A 17607-nucleotide genomic window follows, 5' to 3' on the forward strand; every position below is an offset into this window, starting at 1 on the left:
AGGTTTCCTCTGATCTCTGCATCTGCGGGAGTTGACCAAGTTTACAGTGCCAGGTATGAATTCCTTCTGTGGAGTAGGCCTTAAATCCAATCATAAAGTGGTTGGTTATTGTCTTAGTCAGGGTTTCTATTCCTGGACAAAACACCATGACTAAGAAGCAAGTTGGGGAGGAAAGGGTTTATTCAGCTTACAATTCCACATCCCTGTTCATCACCAAGGAAGTCAGGACTGGAACTCAAGCAGGTCAGGAAGCAGGAGCTGATGCAGAGGCCATGGAGGGATGTTTCATGCTGGCTTGCTTCCCCGGCTAGCTCAGCTGGCTTTCTTATAGACCCTGAGACCACCAGTCCAGAGATGGTACCAACCACAAGGAACCCTCTCCCATTGATCACTAATTGAGAAAATGCTCCACAGCTGGATCTCATGGAGATTTCCTCTAGGGAGGCTCCTTTCTCTGTGATAACTCCAGCATGTGTCAAGTTGGCACACAAAACCAGCCAGTACAATTACCCCTGTAATAGTCATGGCATTGTTACACTAGAGGGCACATCCTGCCTGGGGTTCGCACGTGGGTGAGACAAATTCATGCTTTTTCCCCTCCCGGTCTGCACAGCACTTTCCAGCACTATGGAAAGTAGTTTTGAGAAGGATGCTCCCAGTTCCTTTTCAGCTTGATTTGGTCTTGCAAACAAAATGTCTCGTCTTCAACAACAGGGTCTTGTCCTCTGGTTCTGGTGAGCAACTAGGAGTTTTGGCACTAGCCTATATTGTGTTGAGGACCTCTGGGTCCTGCCTGACCAATAATGCATAAGGAGGTATGCCATAATGGCACTAGGATTTTTATTTAAAAACACATGGCTTCTGGACTTGCCTTGCAAGAGGAAGGCATAGGGTTTGATCTCTAGTGCTGGAAAAAAAAAATCCAGAACTTAATTTGAGAAAACTAATTGAAAACCTCCTAGAGTAAGAGGAATAGTTTATTGGTACTATTTTGCTTAACATACATAAGGCAATGGATTTGACCACTAACACCAAGGAGAAAAGGAAAATAGAAATAAGGGCCGGAGAGATGGCTTGGAAATTAAAAGCTCATATTGCTCTTGCAGAGGACCCAAGTTTGATTCTCAGCTTCCACATCAGGTATTTACAACTGCTCCTGACTTTAGCTCCAGGAGCCTCTGGCCTCTGCTGCACTCATGTGCACAAAGCCTCATACAGACAACACACAGAGACACAGACAGACAGACACAGATAAATCTTAAAAAAAAAAACCCTCTACATAGGTGGCAAAATTAAAGATTACATGATAGTAACTGCAGTTAACATTTGTCTTGTCTTTTCCTGGACACAAATAGATTCTAAGAGAAATGAAGAGGATGACATCACCCACCAGTAATGGGAAAAAATGAAGCTGTGGACAAACACACTATGTTTTGATTTATTAAATCTCAAGTGAATGTCTCTTTATCCTCCCCATGAGTGATGGAGTTATATTAGTTGCCAAAGTCTTCCTTTTTCATTACATACCTTTGTAAATATTGTGGTCACCCTGGTTTATAGCCATGTCCTTCAGACAGTGTATCAGTGGAAAAGAATCCCCATTCCCAACAATGCTCAAACTACCATATGTGGAACTCTCTCACCAGTCCTCACTAAGCATGGGTTTCAGGATTACAGGAGGGAAATTATGGGGAAAATAACAATTCTGAATGCTTTGAGCTGCCTGTTTTCCAAGGCAAGAATACCACACCCTAGAAATCCTGAGAGGAACAACCTAAGAAGTCTCTGATGGTCTTGCATCAAAGATCAGTTATCTGAGTGCCGGAAGGACATGCGTCTCATCTGGAGTTAGTATGTAGCTGCGCTTAGGTTTGACTCAGGTCCTGACTGCAGCTGTCTGTTGTCACATCTCTGTCCTGGCAATGAGAAATAGGCCTTCATTTGCATTTAAGAAGTTCTGTGATATGGAGACCCAGTAATGATAAGAGCGGCTGCCTGTTCACGTGCCCTCCAATAGCTGCTCAGGAAGGAAACCATGATGGGTGATACAGCCTTGAATGTTGTAAGAAGCATGAATCAGAATAGTTTGCGGCTGTTTTCATTTCTCCATTTAACCATTTACCATTAAGTAGTTTAACCTCATTCAGTTTCCTCAGTTTGCTTCTGTGACACCTTAGTTTTGTTCCATTTCAAAATGGAGAATAATAATGTATATAACGTGGCTTAGAATTTATTGAAATCATGTGTTCACTGCTTAGGAAAGAGCAGGCTAGTGTCCAGGAGGTTCTTGCATATGTTGTTCCTTTTGTTGCTCCCATCTGGGTCTCCATCTGTCCTGTGCTGCGACAAGGATCAGGCAAGTACCTGATTCTGCCAGTGAGCTTACAGAAAATGTCTAGTCTCATGTACTTTATCTATTTATTTATTTTCCAGATACAGTCTCTCTTTGTAGCTTTGACTGTCCTCAGACTTACTACATAGACCAGTCTGGCCACAAACTCATAGAGATCTGCCTGCTTCTGTCTCCTGAGTGCTGCGATTAAAGGGTACACCACTATGCCTGACTGGGTTTCTTTAAAAGTAGGGTGTGCTTATGTTCCTAAGCTTTGGTTACAGTGAGTCTGAAGTCAGTCTGACTATATAAGACCTTGCCTCAGCAAACCAAAATAAATGAATGAATGAATAAATGTATAAAATTTAAAATGCCGCACAACATAAATTATATTTTTACTGTAAATGTACTCTTCTAGCAAGAAAAAGTAAGAAAAGAAAAAGGAAAGGGCTTAATATGGTTAAAAAGAAGGAAATTAAACTATAAGCAGCAAGTGTAGTTTCCTCTGTTGTGTGTGTGTGTGTGTGTGTGTGTGTGTGTGTGTGTGTGTGTGTGTGTGAGTGTGTGTGTGTGTATGGGTGGCGGCCCTAGGGATCTGGCAAAGCACATACTGTATTGACTAGGTGGTTTCCCTAGGCTTGTTTCTGTTGAATAAATATGAAGGAGAACAAGGAACGAGGCTAAGAGTGGATCTGAGAACATGAATTTTAGGATACTTTTTCTGTTTTTGTGAAGATGCAGAGTTTGATTGGCATTGCATTAACTTTGTAAATGACTTTTAGTAAAATGATCATTATTATAATACTAATTCCACCAACCCATGAGCATGGAATGTCTTTACATTTCTTTAGAGATTTTAAAGTTTTCATTGTAAACATCCTTCACCCCCTTAGTTAGGCTTACTCCTAGATATTTTATTTTCTTTGAGGCTTTTGTAAATATCTTTTTGGATGCTTGTTATTGGTGCATAGAAAAACTATTGATTGTGTAAATTGATTCTGTATAGTGCCTTACTGCTGAATTTATCATTCCTAAATGGACGGACCTAGAAAAGACCATACTGAGTGAGGTAACCCAGATTCAGAAAGACACACATTGCATGTTCTCACTCATCACGATTTCTAACTCCCAATCTCGAGATGAGTACATATGTGACTTTGAATAGCTTCAGAAAGCACGAAAACAAAAAGGGATCATTTGGGAGGAGGAAAATAAATGCAGAAGAGGGTAAAATAACATCAAGGATGCGTGGGAAAGTCTTAAGTAATAATATTGTTAACTTCCTAAAATACTTATAATACATTTAAGTTGATATCAATCCCCTCTCAATAAATTCCCATCTGGGCTGACAATGTTGTTTGCAAGAGTAACAGGTCATCTAACAAAAATTCCAACACAGGTATGAGCTGTTGGTCAGGGTCATCCAAGACTCCTAAAACATTACAGGCTACTGCTATTCGTTGCCCCTGAAAGGTAGACGGGAAGTCCCCATTGCTGAAGATCTAATGCAGTTCGAACCCAGAGCCAGTACTCAGAGCCCTGAGCTGGAACTGGTTTGAAAGCCTTTTCCTGGGAGACAAAACTTTCATGGTTCTAGAAGGAGCTATGCAACTTTCCAAAGGAGGGAAGCAACCAGTAGTCCTACCCAGCTATGACACCTATGAACCATAATAATGACTAGCAATGACAACCCTGAAAGTGCATGCAGTCATGGCACACACACCTTAGTAGTCACCAGCAGCAGTCTAATTGGACTTAAGAGATGCTCAAGAAGAGAGAACTCTACCTGGTCCTTGGAATCTAGCCAACTATTTTAGAACTAGTAAAGCTGTGAATATTGGAGGAGAGTCTACAACTGCCGCCTTACTAACCCTGCAAAATCTAACTTCATTCTAAATATTTGTCCTTATACTCATAGGTATGTGTCCTCCTCACCTCTGCAGAGGGAAGTTTCCTTCTCTCTCCAATAGATGGTAGTCATTATAGAAAACCACAACTAATCAAAATGCAGAGTTGTGGAGTATAGACCAGTCCGTAATGGTACAATACAATTCCTACACCTGAGACTCTGGGGTCTTGGTGGAAGAAGGGACAGGAAAACTTTAATATTCAAAGAACCAGGAGTTTGCGGTCAGATTGTGTCTCTTAGAATGTCAGAGGCTACACCCTCAATATCTCACCAACATGCATAAAAGTAAGTTTTATTTGCCAGATATAATTGTCTTGGAGGCTTACTTAAGCTCATCTTTTTGAGTTCTTTATCAACTCTGGCTGGCTGGTTCAACTAAGCTGTTCTGGTTCAAAACTCCTTTCCAAGATGACTGATCCAAACTCCTCTCAGCTTCTCACTGAACTGCTGTGCTTGGTAAAACTGCCTCTGAATTCCAACTGAACTGCATAGAACTGCACTGAACTGAACTCGGCTGAACTCCACAGCATTGACTGAACTCAGCTGAACTGCACTTACTGAACTGCCCTCACTCCTAACGCACCCTGTGCTGCTCTTCAGTAGCCTCTCTTTCTTGTCTGTTCTAAGAGTTAGGCTATCCTTTCTCTGCTCATTCTGTCAAATATTTCTCTGATTTGTTACTTTGTCTGCCCCTCAATTAGACCTCACTTTCAAATATGGCTGCCTTCTTCTACAAACTAAGTTCTCCTGCATTGTTTGTGATTAAAGGTATACACTAAGGGCATATCTGTATTCTACCAGAAGGATTAAAGGTGTGTCATTCCAGTCAGATCACAGAGACAAAGGTCTCTGGATGTGATCCATTGCCAGAGCAGCCATGTTGCTAGATTAAAATTACTCTACAAATATGTTTGCTCAAATATAATCACACACACACACACACACACACACACACACGCACGCACGCACGCGCACGCACGCACGCACGCACACACACACACACACACACACACACACACACACACACGAACAATAACATAGAAGAGGTTGCCAGGAATTTGAAGGCAGGGGTATAGAGCAATTGGAGGACGGAAAAGGAGTGGAGTGAAATGATGTAATTAATTAGAAAGGAAGGAAGGAGGATATGATGAAAACCAGAATGTGAGAGTAGAAGAGGGAAAGGGAGGAGTTGAGAGGGAGAAAATATAGAGTATACTGCCCTGTTATCAAATAGTAGTGTAAAAATATTAAGTTAGGAGTTAAAGGGATTGGTGGAAAAGTTAGGATCAGAACCCGGTTATTATTTAAGGAGCTCTTTCTGTTTTGTTTTATTGTGTGTGTGTAAAACAAATAGTCTTATTTTTCTGAGTAGAAATATAAATAAATATTCAGAAAGTATAAGAAGTAATTGTGAATATAATAACAATCTATAAAATTCTCAATAAAGTTTTGGTTATTTTTAGATATACCAGCCTTCATATCTACTCATACATCTACAAAGCATCAAGATTTTTAATTTCCTTTCCGTCACTCAACAACATACCATGTTCACTCTCTAAGTATATAAGGTTCTCCTCTAGAAATACAACAACAACAACAACAACAACAACAACAACAACAACAACAACAACAACAGAAAATGCCACACAGATACTTCCACAGGCCCATCTAATCAAGACTTCCTCCAATAACTCTGGGCTTTGTCAAGTTAACAGCTGAATCTAACAAGTAGACTCCACTTCCTGTCAACTTGTACCCAAACACATAGCCTTAATCCTTATCTTTTGTTTGTCATCAAGATCTAATATTAGTATTATAAAATAATGTACAACTTGAAAAGTCTCACTCTTAAGTTTAACTGTGGGCTTGTGGAAAAAAAAAAAAAACAAACTTCCTTACTCCAAGAACTAGGGAATAAAAATAATTACACATAAGGAAAACCAAAGTCTTATCAGTGTAGACTAAATCCTGTAGCTCTCTGTCAGACATCTGGGAGTCACTCATGACTGCAAAGGGTTTGGGTATATCCACTTCCTTCTCTAGCTTTGCCATCCCACAGCACACATAGCTTATCTTGTAGGCCCAGACCAGCTCCATTCCACACATGCTGCTGTCCTTGGTAGACCTCACAGTCCTAGCATCCCCAATTTTCTGGGGTCTCCACTGCAAAACTGAGAATGTGACTTCACCATTGGCCTCTTTTGGTCTCCCTTTGGGGACTACAGTGACCCTGCCATCCAGTGTCAAGCTTCAGCTTCTCTCCATGACCCTTTCATGCCAGACTTACTTTCAAAACCAGTATCGTGTACAAAACCCTTAAACATTATTTGCCAAATTATGCTACAAGGTTTGATGTATAGTCTTGGCTTCCCAGCAATCTGTAGCCTAGTAAAGCACAGAAGACTTTACACTTTGAGTATCCATTTCTTGTTAATCACAGTAAAAATTTCATCTCCAGTTAAACAGCAACCACAGATTCTTGAACTGTATCATATGAACATCCCTGAAAGATTTTTTTCTTTCCTCTAAAACGTCACAATGGGCCTCCATTGTCAGCATGTACTATCTTTCAAGCTCCCAAGGATCAGCTCATTAAGCTCTCAGTACTTAAAAGCTTTTCTGGATTCCAGTTCCAAAATCTTTTCAATTTTCACCCTGCACCCCCTCCAAATAACATAGCCAGGCCTATCACACTAGCACCCCACTTCTGGTACAAATTTCTGTTCTAGTTTGCTTTCTGTTGCTGTTATAAACATTAAGATCAAAAGTAACTTAGGGAGGGAGGTTTATTTCATTGAATGTCAAGGATATAATCCATCACTGAGAGAATCAGGACAGGAATTCTAGCATGAGCAGAGAAACCATGTAGGAAAACTACTTACTGACTTGCTAGCAAGCTTTCTTATACCCAGGGATGGCAGTACCCACAGTCGGCTGGGCCCCCTCACAGTAGTCCCTAATCAAAGACAATTCCTCAAAGACATGCCCACAGACAAATCTTACAATACCAATTCTTCAATCGAGGTCCATTGTTTTCAGGTAACTCCAGTTCGTGTTGACAAAAAACACTAACCAGTCTAAGTGACTTCAGTGGTAAGTACAAGAAAGGTCTAAAGGCTCCCTCCTAGCATGGGTGCTGCTCACTCTCTGAAAATACTTTGGTACTATTGGTCTTTGGTGGCAAATACTATACTCCTCAGAGCACTATGGTAGCCAAGTTTTAAGACATAATTATGCCCACAAGAATAAGAGAGAAGGAAAAACTATAACTACCATTTTCCATGTACTAGTGTGGTTAAAATAGTTTCTGAAAAAGAGCTCATCCATTCAACCACAAAACTTGTAAAGCAGTAACCTCAGAAATCTTAAATTTTTTTTTCCAACCATGTCTATCTCAGAATGATAGTTATTGTTATTCCTTTATCCCACTCAAGAGTTACTTTTGTGAAAGGAGCCAGAAAGATGTTTCAGTCATTAAGAGCACTAGCTGTTCTGCAGAGGACCAGGGTTCAATTTCCTAGCACTCTTAAGAGTGGCTTACAACTGTCCATAACTCCAGTTCTAGGGGATATGATGTCTTCTGGCTTCTGTGGGCACTGAATGCACATGGTAAACGACATACATGCAGGGGAAACACACACACACCCACACACAAAATCTCTTTTTTAAAAAGTAATTTTTTGCTTATAATCTTTTACAGTTACTCTTTCCTCATCTAGTTATAAAGAAGTACAAAACACTGTGAAAATGATGAATTACTTAGAAAAACTGTCTCTGTAACTTCATCACCCAGAGATAATCTGCACTTTGGAAAGATGCCAAATTACTTACACACACACACACACACACACACACACACACACACACACACACACACAAAAGTAATGCATATATTGTTTTGAATATTTCCTTTTTCCTCTTGGTATATCTGAGACAACGTCATATGCCAGTCTTAATGGGGTTACTTTACAGCTTTGTAATCCATTGTTCTAAATATACAACTGGGTTACTTTTTAAAATTTTTAAAATGAAGTCCATAGTTAGAGTGCTTCAAAGTACTACCCTGAAGGCACATCTCTATACAGAAAGATGTTCCTATAATGGGTTTCTTGAAGTAACTTGTGGGCAGACAGTACTGCTCTTTATTAGCTCACTGTCCTCAACAGAACCATTTCTGTTTGCCACACACAGCATGCCACGAACACAGTTTCCCTCCAACAAAACAGCATGTTGCAAATCAGTCTGTGACTGATGATTACTAAGTATGTGACAATTATTTGGAATTATTATTATTATTATTTTTGAGACCGGGTTTCTCTGTGTAGCCCTGGCTGTCCTGGACTCACTTTGTAGACCAGGCTGGTCTCGAACTCAGAAATTCGCCTGCCTCTGCCTCCCAAGTGCTGGGATTAAAAGCATGCACCACCACTCCCGGCTGGAATTATTTTTGAGAATAATAATAATGTTCACACTCTACCTCCATGTTTTGTCTCAGCATTTCATACTAGGAATCATAGTACACATTTTAATGAATACTTCTTGACCATTACTGATGTTGAAAACGGCTTCCCTCCTTTCACCAACCACTAGCATTTTGTAGTCTATGAACTTCTAATCTAATGCTTTTTTTTCTCAATTGGTCAGTTGAATTGCTTTGTTTTTGTTTTTTGTAGTGACTTTTTGATTGAAAAAGTAAATTCCTTTTAAAAATGTAAAGGCATTTATTCACAATTTTCTTGTTTCAAAATTTGATATGCAGAGGCAAGTATCATTCACTACATAAGTCACTTATGATTTATCATCATCTGAAAGTGTGTTAAATCTTTGTTTTTATTATCACTAAATGTCAAGTCTGTCTTGATGTAGTTGGCTGTCATCTCACCTGGTTCTTCCACAGAGTAACTCAAGCACCCAGCAGTGTTGGGTGAGTCTCTAACTTGTTTTATGGGGAGATAAACAGGAGACCAACGCACACAACTAATTTGCTAGAATAACCAGTAATGAGGAGACTTGCTGTTCCCTTATACATTAAGTGTGCCCTCATGTGCGCACACGTGAGCACACATACACACAAAACCTAGGTGCAATGTTGCATACTTTTAATCCTAGCACTGGGAGAGAGAGGCAGGCAGATCCTCTGTGAGTTTAAGTGCAGCCTGGTTTTACATAGTGAGTTCCAGGTCAGCTAGAGATAGCGACACATATATTTCATATATATGAAATCAATAATTTTTGTAGACAGACGCTGTCTGTCTCATGTAGCCTACTCTAGATCTAAGTCCATATGTAGCCCAGAATGATCTCAACTCCCAGTGCTTCTACCTCCCAAGTGCTGTGGTTGTAGGCGTGCACTACCACCCAGCTGTTGAAATTACATAATCTAATGGTATTAATATGTAACTAGTTTTTGTTTCCTTAATATAGACAAATTTAACCCAATTTAAACAGGATTGGAGATGCATATAGGTTGTAGATGATGAGACTACCACCCCTATAACCCTGACAAATCTCCAGTGGTATGTTGGCTTGTTTGAACACCAATATTTGTGCAATATTTTATGTAAATAGCCTATGAAAGTCACAGATTTTTTTTTTTATGCCTTTTCAGCCTGCAAAGGAAATGTTCCCCCACCCCCACCCCGCCCAACTCCCGCTGATGTTTTCCACTTTTCCTGTGATTAAAAAAATTTTTTCCCTTGGAAACCATTTTCCCTGGTTACTTCTTTGGCTGATTTTCCACACAAAGAACTGAAAGGCGTTTATCCCAAGGGAAGCAGTTCTTTTAGATTTTACTAAGAGTCAGCTAACACTTTCAACATCCCTTCTCTTCTCTGTTTTTAAAGAACGTTCTGGCTTTGTTTCACTTTCATCGGGAGGCTTAAATGACACCAAGCAAAGCTACTTAGTTTAGATTTCCAGGTAAACATGTTTTAAATTTTAAGTTTCTACTATAGTATGTGGCATGGCTTTAATATCTGGGTATTTTGTGTGCAAATGTTTAATCTTTAAGAAAATTAACTCTGTACTAACAGATGAAAAGTTAAAAATATGCTTTATTTTGTATGATTGTTTCTTTGCAGGATGATCATTTCCCAGTAGTTTAAATGTTAAGGAATGATGAACTATTGTCATATGTTTAGACAGAATTATGTGACAAGTAGAAGTATCAACTGACTAGAAACTTTAATTTTCTCAGTCCTTAAGTTCTAAAGGAAAATACATGTTCAGTTAAAAGTATTTTCCATTTTAAGGCTGGTGGTAAAATGAAGGATGATAATTTGTGACTTCACAGATATATTCAAAATTATGCATACCTTTAAAGTTTTCTTAAAACAAGTGATAAAAAATTTTAATGGAGGAAATGAGTTAATTAAAGTTTATAGATGATATTCAATATCTGAACAAACATAAGAGGTCAAAAAAGCAAAAACATTACTTGATGAAAATGCCACTGTAATTAGAGTATCTAGACATATAACTATGAAGTTGCTTATTAAATATTAAACAAAATGCAAAATTCTATAAACCACTGAATATCAATCAGAATTGAGGGCCATATCTTAAATTTTATTTAAACTAGATCCTGATTTTGTTAAAATTAAGACAGCTCTGCCAATATACTTCTGTACAAATCTATTTAGATTTCTAAATTAGACAGAAATGAGCTCATTTGGACTAGAGAGGCTAAGAGATGAGTTTCAGGATCACAGCCCTGGGAGGGTGTGTTATCTACCTGAGCAGGAACTGTCTCCTAACACTCACAATCCCTTGACAAGGGGATGCTTATAGGAGGCCCAGGGATGGCGCACTTCACCTTCATGGGAGACCCCTGGAGATTACCTAGAGAGTCCTGAGGTCCAGACCACGAGCTTTCATGACCCTCATCTATTGAACATATAACCGTCGAAACAAACAAGTCAGTGTACATGTACATGATGCAGACCATCTGTTAGGTGTCCCTCAGGGCCCACTGCCCTACTTCAGAAATCCATGTTACCTCCCTTCAGCTTACATTTTCGTTACTGCCACTGCTCCTGCTTTCCTATTACTTCACTGTGAGTTGACTTCAGGATGCCAGTAAGCTTGCTCCTTTACATTGTGCAGACTAGTTCTTCTGAAACTAAAGCAGGTCATGAAATGTTTAAACATAATTTAATTTCAATTTAATTGACCTACAGTAATGATTTTCAAATGACTGGAGTACTTATACAAATATCATAAACCAAAGTTTGATAGTGGGCTTTACATGACGACACCCCTGAGGCTGCTAGCTGCTGAGTTCAGATGATTTGAGGGCAAATCCACATGGGTGAAACCAGGTAAAGCCTGGTTTAGGAGGAGATTTAAGCAGATGAAGCTACAAAAAGAGCTACTGAGATTCAAGAGGGGAAACCTCTTACACATGGCACCTTCTTGTCTCTCAAGTTCCTAGAAAACAGAAGGCTTGTTAGTAACACACACACCTCCCTACATGATGGCTATACAGCTGCACTGGGGAGTAAGAAGAGCTCCTGGTACGTCAAAAACTGGGAATCACTTATGAGAAGACTAGGAAGCATTTAGATATGGAGAGAGGGTTGGGGATGGAGCTCAGGGGCATGGTGCTTATTTAGCACCCCTAATGCCATAGGCTTTATTCCCAGTGTTGGGGGAGGAGGGGAGAATGGTAGGATAGATCTTTGAATAAGTATGGAAAAGAATTAACAGAAAGTTCATCAGAGAAATGTTTTAGGGTTTAAAGAATTTCAAGAAGGAAAAATCAACAATTTAGTACTAGCTCATAGCAAAACTTATGAATTTAAAGACATACTAAAAAATAGAACATTTTCACAAGAAGACAGAATAAAAAAAGCCTTCCTACAAAGGGATGAGAACTGAATTCAAGTCGACTTCTCCATAACACAAGAATGGACCAAGTTTGGTGTGGTAGCTAACACCTGCAATCCTTACACTTGGAGGAAATGACAGGAGGATTACCACAAGTTCAAGATTAGCCTAGTCTACATTGTTAGCTCTAGGCCAGCCATGGCTATATAGCAAGACCCTGTATCAAGGCAAAAGCGCAAGGAAAACAAAGTGTGCAAAAGGAAAATAACCAATCAGTATCTGAAAAGTATTCAGGGAAAATGATTTTGAAGCTATTAACTCTGGTTTTAACAAAACATGATATTTTCAGATATTTAAGATTCACAAATTTTTACCACATTTAATAGTAAGAAATACATATTTCTTCAAAGAACGAAAGGAATGTGAAGGCACTTCCTCTGGTAAGGAAAACAGATCTACTCATCTGCTGAGAGCGAATGGGAGGGTGAGGAAAACAGCAGAGCCAGTGTTTGGAATAAGACTGTCTCAGGTCCAAAACAGCTCTGCTTCTAGAAACATCTGTGGGTTCCAGAAAAGGTTAACAGAGTTTTAAAATAGCTTCACAAGGCTGGGGAGAAACACAAAGACCAGGGCCAAGCAGTTGGGGTGATGACCTTGGTGCTTGTGACATTAGCAAAATTAGACCCATGGTGTGATGATATTGGATACAGTGATGTCCAGCTTCAAATCACTAGATGCATTATTGACAGTGTCTGTAACACTACACTCAAAGCATGAAAATCTTTAGGCAGAAAATACATCATCCCAGGTTCAAACACTTGATGAGATTTTATACAATTTCTGGCATGAATTCAAAGGGCATCAGACAAGGAAAAAAAAAAAAAAGAACATGGCTAAAATTCCAAAGACAAGATGATAGGTGCAGTCAAAAAGAGGACTCAGAAAACCTGATCTTCAGACAGCCTTTAAAACAACCATGCTTAAATGTTCAGAGTATTATAAGTTGTAGTATAGACTTGAAAATAAAAATAATTTACCAAAAACTAAGAAATACAATAAAAAAACAAAGAGGGCAACATATGAATTTAATAATGCATTAATAAATCAGGTCACTTACAATTGTGAGGATGAATCATGTGGCAACAGAAGTACAAAAAAATACCATAAAGAGAAAGTGACATGGAAGACAAAATGGAACAGTTATTGCACAAATGACTGTAGTTCTGAAAAGAAAAAAGGATTAAAGCATATGGGAAGAGCTGAAGGCTGAAGAAAACAACAACAAGAACAACAGCAGCAACAACAACACAAAAACAATAAACCACCCAGATTTGGGGAGAAAACTGTTCAGCATGTAGCTGGTTGGTGTATGCCTTTCATTCCAATCCTGGGAAGTAGAGGTAGAGGGGTCTCTGTTAGTTCCAGGCCAGCCTGGTCCACTCTTTCAAAAAGTGTCTTAAGGTAATTCATTCTGTGCAGAGTAAGTTTCAGGACAGCCAGGCTACACAGAGAAACCTTGTCTTGAGCCCCCCAGAATTTAGTATATATTCAAAATATATCGAATCCCAAATGTAATAGAAACAAGAGAACCACACTTTCTATGTACAGCAGAGTAGAACAGCTAAAGGCCAAGATGAGCATCCAAAGTGGCTGGAAAGAGAATGCTATTTTTAAAGTAGTTTAATTGAGTCCTGACTTCTCAAGAGGACCCATACTCCTATGATTCCTGCACTTGGGAAGTGTAGGCAAAAGGATAACAAAGTCAAGGTCCTCTATGTTATCACATGAGCTTGAGGCCAGCCTGTGATACACTAGGCCCTGTTTCAAACAGCAGCAGCAGCAACAACAACAACAGCAACAGCAACAGCAATGACAACAACAAAATTATAACCAATACAAATAAAAAGATAGGAATGGGATCGGTAAATGCTAGGCACTATTAATCTGAAATCTATGAAGCAAACATGTACTTTTAGAATTAAGGTAGTATAAAATCATTTCCAGTTTAAAAATAAAAACGAGTTGATCTTCAACAGAACTGTACAGAATGAATTACCTTAAGATACTTTTTGAAAGAGAAGGAAAATCTCAATAAAAATCCGGAGATACAGGAAAAGATCAGAGGAAAGAGTTTAAGTGTTAGGGGTTCTCAGATGGGGAACAGGTCATTTGACAATGTCTGGAAGTATTCTTGGTTGTCATAACTGGGGGAAGGTGCTGATGAAAGAGACCAGAACTGCTGTTAAATACTCTACAACATGGGCCAGATTCTTACAAAAGAGGATCTGCTCCCAAATCTTGATAAGTGAAGAGGTTAAACAACTGTGGTCTCAAATCTCAATGGTTTTTGATACAAAGCAATGACAACAATCTTTTCTTTACATTTGTTTATTGTTTCTTTGCTTGTCCATGTGTGGAATGATGTACTTGTGAAGGTCAGAGGACAATGTGGGAAGTCAGCTCTTTCCTTCTAGGTGGGAGTTCCTGGGATCAAATGTATGTTGTCAGGCTTGACGGCAAATGGCAAATATCTTTATTTACTGGGATATATTGCCAGCCTGAAAAATAACCTTTTCAAGACAATCAATTGATATACTATATTTAACACATATGGAAAATTAAACTGAATGATGAAAACTGTCTTTATGCCAGAATTGAATAACTGTACTCAAAGCCATCCTGGCTCTTGAATTGCTCAGGAAAAGGTAAAGATATAACAAAGTATAAATAGATTTCATGTTCCTATCAAACAAAGATTGTTAGACTGCATTACAAATCAAAAAGCATATGAAAAATATACTATGGAACGGCCGAAAGCAAAATGATACAAAACTGCCAAGCACACATTACCAAAAGAAGGTAGTTTTATTAATATTAGACAAAGTAATCTTACTAGAGCACTGGTAGAGATACAGAAAGCCTCTAGTGATAAAAGCACGTGGAAAGTATGACAATTCTGAAGTTGTATAGGCATATAGCAGAGCTTTAAGGTTGATTAATAAGCCTGGCCAAGTTAATTTATAAATGTCAACCAACATAAAGACTAAAATGGAAAAGTAAAAAAAAAAAATACTCTACTAATATGTTATTTGTAAAATTAAAAATAAAATTAAGAACATAAAAATGCTTCCAGAAGATATATGACTAAGAATGTTCAAGTAGAGCCAGGCAGTGGTGGCACACGCCTTTAATCCCAGCACTTGGGAGGCAGAAGCAGGAGGATTTCTGAGTTCGAGGTCAATCTGGTCTACAGAGTGAGTTCCAGGACAGCCAGGGTTATACAGAGAAACCCTGTCTCAAAAAACAAAAAACAGAAAACAAAAAACAAACAAACAAAAAAGAATGTTCAAGTAGCTTGCCATGGGATATATACCTGTAACTCCAGTACTTGGAATGGAGAGGCAGAAAGATGAACAATTCGAGGAGAGCTTCAGCTACACAGAAAGGGGCAAGATCAGCCTATACTGTAACGGAACCTGTTTCAAAAAAACTAAGAGAGAAAAATGTTAAAATATCGGATAGAAAATTTAAGTAACTATAGGGTGAAAACAGGCTTAAATAGACTGTTTTAAACATACTGACATGTGTATGCTCAGAATTTCTTGCTACTTGGGATGAAACAGGTTGGAATGTAATATATAGACAGTTCCCATTTATGTTTAAATACATACTTAATTTATATGTTTGACATTTAAATGTATATGTAAGCATATGTAGTTAGAAGGAGTCATAAAGGATATACTGAATTTGGAGCTGGAAAATCATGGCCCACATAAGCATCGCTTGGCCCACCCATTCAGATGGTATTGAGCATTACTCTGGGTCCATAAGAGGAAAGTTGAGAAGCTGTGACATAGACTTGGACCTCAAAGCCCCAAATAGTTATTCTGTGGTCCCTGAAACAAATTTTTGTGTATGCTTGTAATAAACTGTAATCAGAATGACTTGTCTTTGCAGTTGTACATACTTTTGTTGTACATACTTTGGTTTTTTAAATCAGGTATCATTTTTACAAATGTAAATTTATTTTAAAAGCACTGATTAAAATATGAATTGAAAAACTGTGGACATGTTTTTCATCTTTAATCTCTTATGGGCTATCATGTGGACAAGCTTGGCCGAAGGAAGAATTTTCCAACAGTGCTGTATGGATACAGATGGTGAGAGTAGAAGACATAAGAATTCTCTGTTAGTGGACATGGAGAGAGTCATCAGAGGGTCAAAGAGAGCTGTATACCGTGAAGCAGCACTTGACCTGTGTAGAATGCTAGGGAACAGCAGTGTCACCTCAACACAACAGAAACACTGTGGCGTATGCTTTCTTCTTGGAGCCTGAAGCTGGAGGACTTCAAGTTTGAAGTGTCAGCTCAGGAGCAGAGTGGTTACCTAGGATGTGAAGGATCTTGGGTTCAAGCCCCATAAATAGGGAAAGAAATATCAGAATGAAGGGAGGAGAATAAACACTTTGGAATGTATGAGCCACACACTTGGTATGGACAATGACACCCACAGTACTGCATCCCCAATCTGCTCAGCGTACTCTTTGCTGTGGCAGGCTGTATTCTGCAGGATGATCAGCAGCACCCCTTGCCTCTGTACACTAGATCCTTGTAGAGCCACTCCTAACTATGATGACTGAAAATGTCTCCAGACATTGCTATCTGTCCCTTGGAGGACAAATCCCCAATTCAGAGGCATTGCTTTAAGCTTTGAATGGAGAACTTATGCTTTTGAGTAGAAATTATTATCCATTTTTCAGGTGTACTCTTGGCTTGTGGTACAAAGGCACAACAATATATAAATAAGCATGCTGTGTTCCAATGAAACTATAAGATTTTACATGTCACCAAACATTTTTTCATTTTATAATGTAAGTTTTAATTTTTTATTTATGTATTTATTATGTGTACATGTAAACATGCATGCACATAATGCCACAGAGCACATGTAGAGGTAGAGGGACAACTTTTGGGAGCATTTTCTCTCCTCCTCGCATGTGGCCTGCGAGGATGGCACTCAGATAGTTAGGCCTTTGGCAGTGCCTTTACATGCTGAACCATCACACAAGCCCTTCTTTTGCCTTTTTGAAATAAGTGCTGGTTCAACTGGCGGTCAGCATGTAGAAGAATGAAAATCGATCCATTCTTATCTCCTTGTACAAAGCTCAAGTCCAAGTGGATCAAGGACCTTCTCATAAAACCAGATACACAGAAACTAATATAAGAAGCTGGGCAGTGGTGGCGCATGCCTTTACTTCCAGCACTTGGGAGGCAGAGGCAGGCGGATTTCTGAGTTCGAGGCCAGCCTGGTCTACAGAGTGAGTTCCAGGTCAGCCAGGGCTATACAGAGAAACCCTGTCTTGAAAAACCAACCAACCAACCCAAAACAGAAAGAAGAAGAGGAGGAGGAGGAGGAAGAGGAGGAGGAGGAGAAAATGGGGTAGAGCCTCAAATACATGGGCACAGGGAAAACTTCCTGAACAGAACTCCAATGGCTTATGCTCTAAGATCAAGAATTGACAAATGGGACCTCATAAAAT

At 39.1% G+C, this 17607-nt stretch overlaps 2 protein-coding genes across 3 annotated transcripts in view; one reads left to right on the top strand and one right to left on the bottom strand.

The window, feature by feature from the left end:
• Positions 1 to 17607, bottom strand: part of Cenpp (centromere protein P) — a 185731-nt gene that overhangs the window by 23602 nt on the left and 144522 nt on the right. The window lies entirely within an intron of this gene.
• Ecm2 (extracellular matrix protein 2) overlaps positions 10002 to 17607 on the top strand; it is a 31504-nt gene continuing 23898 nt past the window's right edge. For both annotated transcript variants that reach the window (XM_021216025.2, XM_021216026.2), the window contains exon 1: positions 10002 to 10160. The gene's annotated coding sequence lies outside the window, so the exon portion shown is untranslated. The remainder of the gene's footprint in view (positions 10161 to 17607) is intronic.

The sequence above is a fragment of the Mus pahari genome, chromosome 16 (genome assembly GCF_900095145.1).
Source record: "Mus pahari chromosome 16, PAHARI_EIJ_v1.1, whole genome shotgun sequence".
NCBI classification, from domain to species: Eukaryota; Metazoa; Chordata; class Mammalia; order Rodentia; family Muridae; genus Mus; species Mus pahari.